The sequence below is a fragment of the Phyllobates terribilis genome, unplaced genomic scaffold (genome assembly GCF_046119375.1).
Source record: "Phyllobates terribilis strain yellow unplaced genomic scaffold, ASM4611937v1 Scaffold_235__1_contigs__length_3068650, whole genome shotgun sequence".
NCBI classification, from domain to species: Eukaryota; Metazoa; Chordata; class Amphibia; order Anura; family Dendrobatidae; genus Phyllobates; species Phyllobates terribilis.
The window spans coordinates 944,898-953,642 of record NW_027362995.1 but is presented as its reverse complement, the minus strand read 5'-3'; positions in this window follow the sequence as shown (position 1 = coordinate 953,642).

Below are 8,745 nucleotides of genomic sequence, written 5' to 3'. Positions count from 1 at the left end.
CAGGTTAGTCCCATCCATACCATTGTCCTGAGACTGTGTGCACATCTCTGTGTCACTGCTGATTTCCATCAGATACAGACTCCTCCCCTTTGTATACCGCACTGCTCAGGTTAGTCCCATCCATACCATTGTCCTGAGACTGTGTGCACATCTCTGTGTCACTGCTGATTTCCATCAGATACAGACTCCTCCCCTTTGTATACCGCACTGTTCAGGTTAGTCCCATCCATACCATTGTCCTGAGACTGTGTGCACATCTCTGTGTCACTGCTGATTTCCATCAGATACAGACTCCTCCCCTTTGTATACTGCACTGCTCAGGTTAGCCCCATCCATACCATTGTCCTGAGACTGTGCGCACATCTCTGTGTCACTGCTGATTTCCATCAGATACAGACTCCTCCCCTTTGTATACCGCACTGCTCAGGTTAGCCCCATCCATACCATTGTCCTGAGACTGTGTGCACATCTCTGTGTCACTGCTGATTTCCATCAGATACAGACTCCTCCCCTTTGTATACTGCACTGCTCAGGTTAGCCCCATCCATACCATTGTCCTGAGACTGTGTGCACATCTCTGTGTCGCTGCTGATTTCCATCAGATACAGACTCCTCCCCTTTGTATACTGCACTGCTCAGGTTAGTCCCATCCATACCACTGTCCTGAGACTGTGCGCACATCTCTGTGTCACTGCTGATTTCCATCAGATACAGACTCCTCCTCTTTGTATACTGCACTGCTCAGGTTAGTCCCATCCATACCATTGTCCTGAGACTGTGTGCACATCTCTGTGTCACTGCTGATTTCCATGAGATACAGACTCCTCCCCTTTGTATACCGCACTGCTCAGGTTAGTCCCATCCATACCATTGTCCTGAGACTGTGTGCACATCTCTGTGTCACTGCTGATTTCCATCAGATACAGACTCCTCCCCTTTGTATACCGCACTGCTCAGGTTAGTCCCATCCATACCATTGTCCTGAAACTGTGTGCACATCTCTATGTCACTGCTGATTTCCATCAGATACAGACTCCTCCCCTTTGTATACTGCACTGCTCAGGTTAGTCCCATCCATACCATTGTCCTGAGACTGTGCGCACATCTCTGTGTCACTGCTGATTTCCATCAGATACAGACTCCTCCCCTTTGTATACCGCACTGCTCAGGTTAGTCCCATCCATACCATTGTCCTGAGACTGTGTGCACATCTCTGTGTCACTGCTGATTTCCATCAGATACAGACTCCTCCCCTTTGTATACTGCACTGCTCAGGTTAGTCCCATCCATACCATTGTCCTGAGACTGTGCGCACATCTCTGTGTCACTGCTGATTTCCATCAGATACAGACTCCTCCCCTTTGTATACTGCACTGCTCAGGTTAGTCCCATCCATACCATTGTCCTGAGACTGTGCACACATCTCTGTGTCACTGCTGATTTCCATCAGATACAGACTCCTCCCCTTTGTATACCGCACTGTTCAGGTTAGTCCCATCCATACCATTGTCCTGAGACTGTGTGCACATCTCTGTGTCACTGCTGATTTCCATCAGATACAGACTCCTCCCCTTTGTATACCGCACTGTTCAGGTTAGTCCCATCCATACCATTGTCCTGAGACTGTGTGCACATCTCTGTGTCACTGCTGATTTCCATCAGATACAGACTCCTCCCCTTTGTATACTGCACTGCTCAGGTTAGTCCCATCCATACCATTGTCCTGAGACTGTGCACACATCTCTGTGTCACTGCTGATTTCCATCAGATACAGACTCCTCCCCTTTGTATACCGCACTGCTCAGGTTAGCCCCATCCATACCATTGTCCTGAGACTGTGTGCACATCTCTGTGTCGCTGCTGATTTCCATCAGATACAGACTCCTCCCCTTTGTATACTGCACTGCTCAGGTTAGTCCCATCCATACCACTGTCCTGAGACTGTGCGCACATCTCTGTGTCACTGCTGATTTCCATCAGATACAGACTCCTCCCCTTTGTATACTGCACTGTTCAGGTTAGTCCCATCCATACCATTGTCCTGAGACTGTGCGCACATCTCTGTGTCACTGCTGATTTCCATCAGATACAGACTCCTCCCCTTTGTATACCGCACTGCTCAGGTTAGTCCCATCCATACCATTGTCCTGAGACTGTGTGCACATCTCTGTGTCACTGCTGATTTCCATCAGATACAGACTCCTCCCCTTTGTATACCGCACTGCTCAGGTTAGTCCCATCCATACCATTGTCCTGAGACTGTGTGCACATCTCTGTGTCACTGCTGATTTCCATCAGATACAGACTCCTCCCCTTTGTATACCGCACTGTTCAGGTTAGTCCCATCCATACCATTGTCCTGAGACTGTGTGCACATCTCTGTGTCACTGCTGATTTCCATCAGATACAGACTCCTCCCCTTTGTATACCGCACTGCTCAGGTTAGCCCCATCCATACCATTGTCCTGAGACTGTGCGCACATCTCTGTGTCACTGCTGATTTCCATCAGATACAGACTCCTCCCCTTTGTATACCGCACTGCTCAGGTTAGTCCCATCCATACCATTGTCCTGAGACTGTGTGCACATCTCTGTGTCACTGCTGATTTCCATCAGATACAGACTCCTCCCCTTTGTATACCGCACTGTTCAGGTTAGTCCCATCCATACCATTGTCCTGAGACTGTGTGCACATCTCTGTGTCACTGCTGATTTCCATCAGATACAGACTCCTCCCCTTTGTATACCGCACTGCTCAGGTTAGTCCCATCCATACCATTGTCCTGAGACTGTGTGCACATCTCTGTGTCACTGCTGATTTCCATCAGATACAGACTCCTCCCCTTTGTATACCACACTGCTCAGGTTAGCCCCATCCATACCATTGTCCTGAGACTGTGTGCACATCTCTGTGTCACTGCTGATTTCCATCAGATACAGACTCCTCCCCTTTGTATACTGCACTGCTCAGGTTAGTCCCATCCATACCATTGTCCTGAGACTGTGTGCACATCTCTGTGTCACTGCTGATTTCCATCAGATACAGACTCCTCCCCTTTGTATACCGCACTGCTCAGGTTAGTCCCATCCATACCATTGTCCTGAGACTGTGTGCACATCTCTGTGTCACTGCTGATTTCCATCAGATACAGACTCCTCCCCTTTGTATACCGCACTGCTCAGGTTAGTCCCATCCATACCATTGTCCTGAGACTGTGTGCACATCTCTGTGTCACTGCTGATTTCCATCAGATACAGACTCCTCCCCTTTGTATACCGCACTGTTCAGGTTAGTCCCATCCATACCATTGTCCTGAGACTGTGCGCACATCTCTGTGTCACTGCTGATTTCCATCAGATACAGACTCCTCCCCTTTGAATACTGCACTGCTCAGGTTAGTCCCATCCATACCATTGTCCTGAGACTGTGCGCACATCTCTGTGTCACTGCTGATTTCCATCAGATACAGACTCCTCCCCTTTGTATACCGCACTGCTCAGGTTAGTCCCATCCATACCATTGTCCTGAGACTGTGTGCACATCTCTGTGTCACTGCTGATTTCCATCAGATACAGACTCCTCCCCTTTGTATACCACACTGCTCAGGTTAGCCCCATCCATACCATTGTCCTGAGACTGTGTGCACCTCTCTGTGTCACTGCTAATTTCCATCAGATACAGACTCCTCCCCTTTGTATACTGCACTGCTCAGGTTAGTCCCATCCATACCATTGTCCTGAGACTGTGTGCACATCTCTGTGTCACTGCTGATTTCCATCAGATACAGACTCCTCCCCTTTGTATACCGCACTGCTCAGGTTAGTCCCATCCATACCATTGTCCTGAGACTGTGTGCACATCTCTGTGTCACTGCTGATTTCCATCAGATACAGACTCCTCCCCTTTGTATACTGCACTGCTCAGGTTAGTCCCATCCATACCATTGTCCTGAGACTGTGCGCACATCTCTGTGTCACTGCTGATTTCCATCAGATACAGACTCCTCCCCTTTGTATACTGCACTGCTCAGGTTAGTCCCATCCATACCATTGTCCTGAGACTGTGCGCACATCTCTGTGTCACTGCTGATTTCCATCAGATACAGACTCCTCCCCTTTGTATACCACACTGCTCAGGTTAGTCCCATCCATACCATTGTCCTGAGACTGTGTGCACATCTCTGTGTCACTGCTGATTTCCATCAGATACAGACTCCTCCCCTTTGTATACCGCAGTGCTCAGGTTAGTCCCATCCATACTATTGTCCTGAGACTGTGTGCACATCTCTGTGTCACTGCTGATTTCCATCAGATACAGACTCCTCCCCTTTGTATACCGCAGTGCTCAGGTTAGTCCCATCCATACCATTGTCCTGAGACTGTGCGCACATCTCTGTGTCACTGCTGATTTCCATCAGATACAGACTCCTCCCCTTTGTATACCGCACTGCTCAGGTTAGTCCCATCCATACCATTGTCCTGAGACTGTGTGCACATCTCTGTGTCACTGCTGATTTCCATCAGATACAGACTCCTCCCCTTTGTATACCGCAGTGCTCAGGTTAGTCCCATCCATACCATTGTCCTGAGACTGTGTGCACATCTCTGTGTCACTGCTGATTTCCATCAGATACAGACTCCTCCCCTTTGTATACTGCACTGCTCAGGTTAGTCCCATCCATACCACTGTCCTGAGACTGTGTGCACATCTCTGTGTCGCTGCTGATTTCCATCAGATACAGACTCCTCCCCTTTGTATACCGCACTGTTCAGGTTAGTCCCATCCATACCATTGTCCTGAGACTGTGCGCACATCTCTGTGTCACTGCTGATTTCCATCAGAAACAGACTCCTCCCCTTTGTATACTGCACTGCTCAGGTTAGTCCCATCCATACCATTGTCCTGAGACTGTGTGCACATCTCTGTGTCACTGCTGATTTCCATCAGATACAGACTCCTCCCCTTTGTATACTGCACTGCTCAGGTTAGTCCCATCCATACCATTGTCCTGAGACTGTGTGCACATCTCTGTGTCACTGCTGATTTCCATCAGATACAGACTCCTCCCCTTTGTATACCGCACTGCTCAGGTTAGTCTCATCCATACCATTGTCCTGAGACTGTGCGCACATCTGTGTGTCACTGCTGATTTCCATCAGATACAGACTCCTCCCCTTTGTATACCGCACTGCTCAGGTTAGTCCCATCCATACCATTGTCCTGAGACTGTGTGCACATCTCTGTGTCACTGCTGATTTCCATCAGATACAGACTCCTCCCCTTTGTATACTGCACTGTTCAGGTTAGTCCCATCCATACCATTGTCCTGAGACTGTGCGCACATCTCTGTGTCACTGCTGATTTCCATCAGATACAGACTCCTCCCCTTTGTATACCGCACTGCTCAGGTTAGTCCCATCCATACCATTGTCCTGAGACTGTGTGCACATCTCTGTGTCACTGCTGATTTCCATCAGATACAGACTCCTCCCCTTTGTATACTGCACTGTTCAGGTTAGTCCCATCAATACCATTGTCCTGAGACTGTGCGCACATCTCTGTGTCACTGCTGATTTCCATCAGATACAGACTCCTCCCCTTTGTATACCGCACTGCTCAGGTTAGTCCCATCCATACCATTGTCCTGAGACTGTGTGCACATCTCTGTGTCACTGCTGATTTCCATCAGATACAGACTCCTCCCCTTTGTATACTGCACTGTTCAGGTTAGTCCCATCCATACCATTGTCCTGAGACTGTGTGCACATCTCTGTGTCACTGCTGATTTCCATCAGATACAGACTCCTCCCCTTTGTATACTGCACTGCTCAGGTTAGTCCCATCCATACCATTGTCCTGAGACTGTGCGCACATCTCTGTGTCACTGCTGATTTCCATCAGATACAGACTCCTCCCCTTTGTATACTGCACTGCTCAGGTTAGTCCCATCCATACCATTGTCCTGAGACTGTGCGCACATCTCTGTGTCACTGCTGATTTCCATCAGATACAGACTCCTCCCCTTTGTATACTGCACTGTTCAGGTTAGCCCCATCCATACCATTGTCCTGAGACTGTGTGCACATCTCTGTGTCACTGCTGATTTCCATCAGATACAGACTCCTCCCCTTTGTATACCGCACTGCTCAGGTTAGCCCCATCCATACCATTGTCCTGAGACTGTGCGCACATCTCTGTGTCACTGCTGATTTCCATCAGATACAGACTCCTCCCCTTTGTATACTGCACTGCTCAGGTTAGTCCCATCCATACCACTGTCCTGAGACTGTGTGCACATCTCTGTGTCGCTGCTGATTTCCATCAGATACAGACTCCTCCCCTTTGTATACCGCACTGTTCAGGTTAGTCCCATCCATACCACTGTCCTGAGACTGTGTGCACATCTCTGTGTCACTGCTGATTTCCATCAGAAACAGACTCCTCCCCTTTGTATACTGCACTGCTCAGGTTAGTCCCATCCATACCATTGTCCTGAGACTGTGTGCACATCTCTGTGTCACTGCTGATTTCCATCAGATACAGACTCCTCCCCTTTGTATACTGCACTGCTCAGGTTAGTCCCATCCATACCATTGTCCTGAGACTGTGTGCACATCTCTGTGTCACTGCTGATTTCCATCAGATACAGACTCCTCCCCTTTGTATACCGCACTGCTCAGGTTAGTCTCATCCATACCATTGTCCTGAGACTGTGTGCACATCTCTGTGTCACTGCTGATTTCCATCAGATACAGACTCCTCCCCTTTGTATACTGCACTGTTCAGGTTAGTCCCATCCATACCATTGTCCTGAGACTGTGCGCACATCTCTGTGTCACTGCTGATTTCCATCAGATACAGACTCCTCCCCTTTGTATACCGCACTGCTCAGGTTAGTCCCATCCATACCATTGTCCTGAGACTGTGTGCACATCTCTGTGTCACTGCTGATTTCCATCAGATACAGACTCCTCCCCTTTGTATACTGCACTGTTCAGGTTAGTCCCATCCATACCATTGTCCTGAGACTGTGCGCACATCTCTGTGTCACTGCTGATTTCCATCAGATACAGACTCCTCCCCTTTGTATACCGCACTGCTCAGGTTAGTCCCATCCATACCATTGTCCTGAGACTGTGTGCACATCTCTGTGTCACTGCTGATTTCCATCAGATACAGACTCCTCCCCTTTGTATACTGCACTGTTCAGGTTAGTCCCATCCATACCATTGTCCTGAGACTGTGTGCACATCTCTGTGTCACTGCTGATTTCCATCAGATACAGACTCCTCCCCTTTGTATACTGCACTGCTCAGGTTAGTCCCATCCATACCATTGTCCTGAGACTGTGCGCACATCTCTGTGTCACTGCTGATTTCCATCAGATACAGACTCCTCCCCTTTGTATACTGCACTGCTCAGGTTAGTCCCATCCATACCATTGTCCTGAGACTGTGCGCACATCTCTGTGTCACTGCTGATTTCCATCAGATACACACTCCTCCCCTTTGTATACTGCACTGTTCAGGTTAGCCCCATCCATACCATTGTCCTGAGACTGTGTGCACATCTCTGTGTCACTGCTGATTTCCATCAGATACAGACTCCTCCCCTTTGTATACCGCACTGCTCAGGTTAGCCCCATACATACCATTGTCCTGAGACTGTGCGCACATCTCTGTGTCACTGCTGATTTCCATCAGATACAGACTCCTCCCCTTTGTATACCGCACTGTTCAGGTTAGCCCCATCCATACCATTGTCCTGAGACTGTGTGCACATCTCTGTGTCACTGCTGATTTCCATCAGATACAGACTCCTCCCCTTTGTATACTGCACTGCACAGGTTAGTCCCATCCATACCATTGTCCTGAGACTGTGTGCACATCTCTGTGTCACTGCTGATTTCCATCAGATACAGACTCCTCCCCTTTGTATACCGCACTGCTCAGGTTAGTCCCATCCATACCATTGTCCTGAGACTGTGCACACATCTCTGTGTCACTGCTGATTTCCATCAGATACAGACTCCTCCCCTTTGTATACTGCACTGCTCAGGTTAGTCCCATCCATACCATTGTCCTGAGACTGTGTGCACATCTCTGTGTCACTGCTGATTTCCATCAGATACAGACTCCTCCCCTTTGTATACCGCACTGCTCAGGTTAGCCCCATCCATACCACTGTCCTGAGACTGTGTGCACATCTCTGTGTCACTGCTGATTTCCATCAGATACAGACTCCTCCCCTTTGTATACCGCACTGTTCAGGTTAGTCCCATCCATACCATTGTCCTGAGACTGTGCGCACATCTCTGTGTCACTGCTGATTTCCATCAGATACAGACTCCTCCCCTTTGTATACCGCACTGCTCAGGTTAGTCCCATCCATACCATTGTCCTGAGACTGTGTGCACATCTCTGTGTCGCTGCTGATTTCCATCAGATACAGACTCCTCCCCTTTGTATACCGCACTGTTCAGGTTAGTCCCATCCATACCATTGTCCTGAGACTGTGCGCACATCTCTGTGTCACTGCTGATTTCCATCAGAAACAGACTCCTCCCCTTTGTATACCGCACTGCTCAGGTTAGTCCCATCCATACCATTGTCCTGAGACTGTGTGCACATCTCTGTGTCACTGCTGATTTCCATCAGATACAGACTCCTCCCCTTTGTATACTGCACTGCTCAGGTTAGTCCCATCCATACCATTGTCCTGAGACTGTGTGCACATCTCTGTGT